The 6000-nt window shown below is 43.4% G+C and overlaps 1 protein-coding gene across 4 annotated transcripts in view; it reads right to left on the reverse strand.

Annotated features, from left to right (window-relative positions):
* CSGALNACT2 (chondroitin sulfate N-acetylgalactosaminyltransferase 2) overlaps window positions 1-3306 on the reverse strand; it is a 47544-nt gene extending 44238 nt beyond the window's left edge. Inside the window, exon 1 of one of the 4 annotated variants that reach the window (XM_074337322.1) lies at window positions 3149-3306. The gene's annotated coding sequence lies outside the window, so the exon portion shown is untranslated. Of the gene's footprint in view, window positions 1-2730; window positions 2848-3148 lie in introns of those variants that run through there. The other 3 variants (XM_074337323.1, XM_019719105.2, XM_019719106.2) reach the window with 3 other exon arrangements.
* Window positions 3307-6000: the final 2694 nt, after the last annotated feature.

The raw sequence follows: 6000 nt of genomic DNA on the forward strand, positions 1-6000 counted from the left end.
TATCTAGGTTTGTCTACTAGTATTCTTTTAAGACTCTCAGGGTGTCTTTTCTATTCATCAACTCAAATACCTCTATGAAGAAATACAAATTGGTAGTTACAAAACAGTCACGGGGATGTAAAGTATAGAGAATATAATCAATCAGGTAAAAACTATGTATAGTGCCAGGTGGTACTAGTTAGGAGGATCACTTCCTAAATTATATAAATATTTAACTACTATGCTGTACACCTGAAACTAATATAAAATAATACTAAATGTCAACTGTAATCGAAAATTTTAAAAAGGGTGGAAGATCAATAATATTGTGACAGCGCGGTACAATGTCAGATGGTTGCTGAACTTACCATGGTGATCACTTCTTTAGCATATGGAATATAATCAATAATGTGATAATAACACTGTATAGAGTTAGGTGGGTACTGTTGAATAACTATGATGTACACCTAAAGCTAACATAATATTGTATGTTAGCTGTACTTTAACAAAAAATCTCTTTAAAAAAACCCTCAAATAACTCTACTCAGAGAAATTTCCTGTTTTCTTCTTTTGTTCCTTTTACAGAGTATTTTGTTTCCACTCTGCTGTAAGGTAGGAATGGGAAATCTGGCAGCTACTGTGACTTGCAAGGGGAGGAGAATGGGGAAACAGAACTGTTATCACAGCCAGAACCCCTCAACTGTGCCACATCTTTCCACAAGCTCTCTGAAGAGATATACTTCTGATCATCCTCACTACACAGATGAAGAAAGAAACACCAGGGGCAGAAGGGTAAATTTATATTTGCCAATACTTGTCTCCTGACACATCTTTGTGTTTGGCTGGCTGCCCAAGACTCTGCTTGGACACTCCTACCCTCATGCTTTCTATTGTCTCTGTGGTTATTTCTCCTCTTCCAATTTCTACTCCCTCCCAGAACTCCTATTAGATGTAAATAGCTCTTCAGGGTCTATTTTCCATGTGATGGATATTTTTTCTTATTTTCTGTGTTTTAATATTCAAGAACTGACTGCTTATTTTCAGGGCAGCTTATATATGTTCAAAAGGCATTATACCTTCCTAAATCTGTTTTCTTTTGTTTCTTACATTAACTCCATTGCGTCAGGTCTATTTTTTATATTTGATCAGTCTGGGCAATCAGTTACAAGTTACTTATTTCCCACAAATGCTTAGTGATTTTTGTTGTCTGTTCCCATTACAAATATATCAATATCTCAGTACACACGGAAATCACCCTACTCCTGTAGTAAACTCACATTTGTAACTAACCCTACCTATAATTGAATTTTACATTTATACCCAGTACTTGTGTAGTATGACAATAACAATGTAAGTTCTTCGATTTGCAATCCCATGATTCTTCAATCCATTTTTAGTCATATCCTTTTGGTGTTTCATTTCCCCTAACAACCACTAACTTGAGCAACACAGTTCTTACCTAAGTGTTATACAACAAGCTTCAGGAACAGATCAGCAGCAGCTCTAACAGACTTGTCTAACAGACAGTTAAAGAAGTAATAAAGTCTGTTAGAAGATGATCACAGATGTGCAATCCAAGGAGTAAACAATAATATGGTAATAAGTCACTTAAGTCTTGAAATCATAATAGTTATGCCTTCTACCAATCTATAATGTTATAGTTAAAATAACAAATTCTGTTTCTTTAAAAAGGTTATTTTGGTTAAAACTTAATTTTCACCCTATCTTATGATTCAGCCATTCCACAACTGACAGAAATGCATACAAATGTTCACCGAGACATCTATAAGAATGTTCATAGTATTCTCCAAAATAATAATATACAAAAATTTGCCAGTACTTTGGAAACACAGAAATCTGTCAACAGAAGAGTAGTCATATAATCATACCAAGGAATATTGCACATCAATAAAAAAGAATGAACTACTGTTAATGAAACATCACGGTTGAGTCTCACAAGCAATGTGCTGAGCATACTGCACAATTCCATTAATATAAAGCCCAAAACAGACAAAACTAATAGATGAAGACAGAAATCTGAATACTGACTAGGGAGCAGTGGTATAATAGACTTGGAAGAAGCAGAAGGAAACTCCTGGGATAATAGAAATGTTCTATAGGTACAACTTCATCTAGATGGTGGTTACACGAGATAATATATAAAAACTCATTGAGCTGTACAATTCAGATTTATGCACTTGGCGACTTCATATGTATTTGTACCTCAGTGAAAAAGTTAAGAAAAAAACGTAATTTCCAAACTGGTTGGAACTAAAACTGTGATTATTTATATCATTATTATCTGGAAATCGAACATCCCTTTTTACATTCTTTTAGTCAGATGACAATTTTAAACAAACGGGATCAGAACAATAAACAAAATGAATGTTAACATTCTCAGTCATAAAATACTGGGTTTCACACTTCCAAGTTCAAAAGTTCTATTTTAATACAACATAAAAAAACAACATTATTCCACCAGAAATGAAGACCCAGCTCCTGAGAACCTTCAATGATGGTTAACTGTCCAGACATTGCATGTAAATCTCAAGAGCAGGCTGAAGGATAAAAGCTTAAGTTTTATAATCAAAATTTCATTCTGCCAGTAACATCATCACAAATAAAAGCATCACTATTGTGTTTACGAGTTATTCTTCAGCAAGTTGCTCAAAAGTAGCATAATTTTCAAGATCAAGTCTGAAAGTGCAAGAGGCTTCCCCTCCCTAGTGTCCGCGCCCCGCTGCTTCCTACCCGAACGTGCATCTTTTCAAGACGCCTGCTGACTGGCGGAGACACCGGGCTGCCGGCAGAGAACACTGTTAACGCAATGAAGAGGGAACCGCTGACGGCAGGGCTTATCCACTGACAGGAGCAGAGATGGTGGTGAGTTGGTTAAAAAGAAGTGATAAAAATAAAACACGAGCAAACTAATGGTCTCTGGCAGCACCGCTGTCAAAAAAAAACCCTCAAACCACTCCGAAAAACCATGGCTTTTCCTGACGCCGGAGGCTTCGGAGGGCTCGTCCATGAGGCGACCTCACAGGGACAGGCTCCCCGCGGGTTCGTCGGTGAAGTCACCCGACCCAGACAGGGATTCAGAGCCCCGGGCCGCGCCCGGCTCCAGCCGTCGGAGCCGCAGGCGGGCGAGGCCGGGTGGACCGGTACTCACCGCGCTCCCCAGCTGCGCACGGCAGCCGCCGCCGCCGCCTCCGCCTCCACCCCGGCCGCGCACAGCCGGGCGGCGCCCTGCCCGCGAGGGCCGCGCTGCCTCAGCCGCCACACGGCGCGCTCACCACCGCGCACACACCCGCCATTTCCGGCGGACGCGAGGAAATGAGGCCGTCGGCCCCTGCGCGCGCCCACGGCCCCGCCCACCCCACGGCCCGCCCCTCCGGCCCGTGCTGCCCCAGCTCTGCTTGCTACCCGCCTGCGCCCAGTGCCTGGCGTAGGAAGTTCAATAACTGGCATACAGTATCGATTAATCCATTATCTGTTAAAAAGTGTGTGTGTGTCTCCAAAAACGATTTGTGTGGGTCAAGAGAGTGCCGGAGGCGGGAAACCGCGCCCGCCCAAACAAGTGTCTGCAGGGATAGGAGCATCAGTTCAGGCCGACTACTGGCTTTGCAAGAGGGAGGGATTCACCAAGGATGTCAGCACTGTCCTACCCCGCAGCCCTGGGAGCTCGAAGGGGCGATGAGTGCCTGCAAGGCGCTGAGCTAAGGACTGAGAAGTCGCCAGAGGTGTCTGAGCATCCTAGGGAGCTGGGCTGCTCCTGAGAGGCCCAGCAAGGGAGCCCTGGGCTGCCAGTGACCTTTAGGCTTGTCACTCCACTTCTTTGGACCCGAGTTTCCTTACATGGGAGATGAAGGATTTGAGGTAGACATTCTGGGAAATGGCTTCTTGATCTCACACTGTATTTAGTGAGGGGGGAAAAAGAAAGACCCTTGTCAGCCCTTTCATTCAACTGCTTATTACAGGGCCATGGCACTTTGTCCTGCCCTGAGCAGGTGAGAGGATGCTGGGCAGCACCACCCTGCCTGTGTCTGGGTGGACATGGCTGTGCTACCAGTGGCTTTGGGTCCACCTCCCACTGCTTTGCTTTCCTTACCGAGTTACCCTGGCAGGCTATCTGGGCTCAGCCTCTCAAGCCTCAGTTTCCTCAGCTATGTTGTGGGGACAATAACAATGGCCTGTGATTCCTAAGATTGCTATGAGGATTAAACACAATTTTGTATTTGAAGTGTTTGGCACTGTGCCTAGCAGGCACTGGCAAGCAGTGGGCGCTCACTGCCATCCTTCAGTGCCTTAGAGCAGAAGGCTGAGGTGACTGTGGGGTGCTTCCTGTAGAAGTGGCATTCCAGGAGGGAGGATTTGTTCTTAATCACAGCTGTCGTCATTGGATGATACTTGTTGGGATATCTTTAACCCAAATGGTCTCCTTGGATATGTCCAGTGGGAAATCCCATGGGTGAGAAGGTCTAGACAGTCTGCCTCTTAGCCAGGCTTGATGAATGTCCAGTCTCTTCCCAACTTCAAGGTTTCATGTCATTTCTGAGCAACTGTAAACATTTAAAGTTTTAACGCCTCTTCCCCCCAACCTAGCCCAAGAGTAAAGAATTCAGCTAGTCATTGGTTTCATGGGTCTGTGACCTCCTAAAGATAAGGACTATCTTATCTTTTTCTATTTCCCAGTCCTTTGCACATAATGAGTGTTCAATATACATGAATTGAGTTGATTAAAATAAGAACATGCAAGGATACCTCCTTTGTCTAGAATCTCTGCTACTTGACCACCTCCTGAAGCAGACAGCATACCCAATTAAATTTACTGCCTGTCATAATTAAGTTTTCTGTCTGGTTGCTGGTTATGCTATAGTACAGAGATCAGCCTTGTGTGAGTCTCCTGCCATCCCTATGGAGTAGGTTATGATCCTCAGTTTACAGCAGAGAAAATGGAAACTCAGGGAATTGCAGAGGCTCTTCCTGGCATGCAATTGTAGTAGCAGGTTTTGGGTTAGTTGTCATTTCTTTTAAATGTTCTTAGAATTGTTTTCAAAATAATTGAGGTTCTACCATCAATGGATTTAAATTATTGGTTTATTATTATTTTTAATTGCCAAGTCAAACACTATTAGGTCGGTACAAAAGTAATTGCGGTTTAAAAGGTTAAAAATAATTGCAGAAACCGTAATGACTTTTGCACAAACCTATAAATCTATGTAATTTGAATTTGGAGAGAAGATAATACGTAATTCAAATTCTATGGCAGATAATGGGAGATATACTGGGACTTATAAAACAAGTAGTTCCCTTGGGGAAAACACTAAACTAAACTTATGGTATGATTGCTAGGCATCAGAAAAATGTAGTTTAAAAAAAAGGGGGGGGGCAGCCCATTGGCTCAGGTGGTTGGAGCTCCGTGCTCCTAATACCCAAGGCTGCCGGTTCAATTCCCACATGGGCCAGTGGGTTCTCAACCACAAGGTTGCCGGTTCGACTCCTTGTCTCCCGCCCCCTGCAACTAAGATTGAACACAGCATCTTGAGCTGCGGCACCTTGAGCTGCAGCACCTTGAGCTGAGCTGCCGCTGAGCTCCCGGATGACTCAGTTGGTTGGAGCGCGGGCTCTCAACCACAAGGCTGCCAGTTCAATTCCTCGACTCCCGCAAGGGATGGTGGGCTGTGCCCACTGCAACTAACAATGGCAACTGGACCTGGAGCTGAACTGCGCCCTCCACAACTACGATTGAAAGGACAATTTGACTTGGAAAAAATCCTGGAAGTACACACTGCTCCCCAATAAAGTCCTTTTCCCCTTCCCCAATAAAATCTCTGAAAACAAACAAAAAAACAACTAATAGTTTTCCCCCAAATCTCCAATCTGAAGCTTTTTTTTTTTTTTTGGACTATATAGCTTTCCCACTCCCCTAGGCTGCCTTTGTGTCTCTGCCAAAAACAAGTGAAGGGAGCTGATTCCCTTGCTATAGCAAACTTATTTTCATTTGGGTGAATTTCTTTTCTT

Source organism: Rhinolophus sinicus, linkage group LG07 (genome assembly GCF_036562045.2).
Source record: "Rhinolophus sinicus isolate RSC01 linkage group LG07, ASM3656204v1, whole genome shotgun sequence".
Classification (NCBI taxonomy): domain Eukaryota; kingdom Metazoa; phylum Chordata; class Mammalia; order Chiroptera; family Rhinolophidae; genus Rhinolophus; species Rhinolophus sinicus.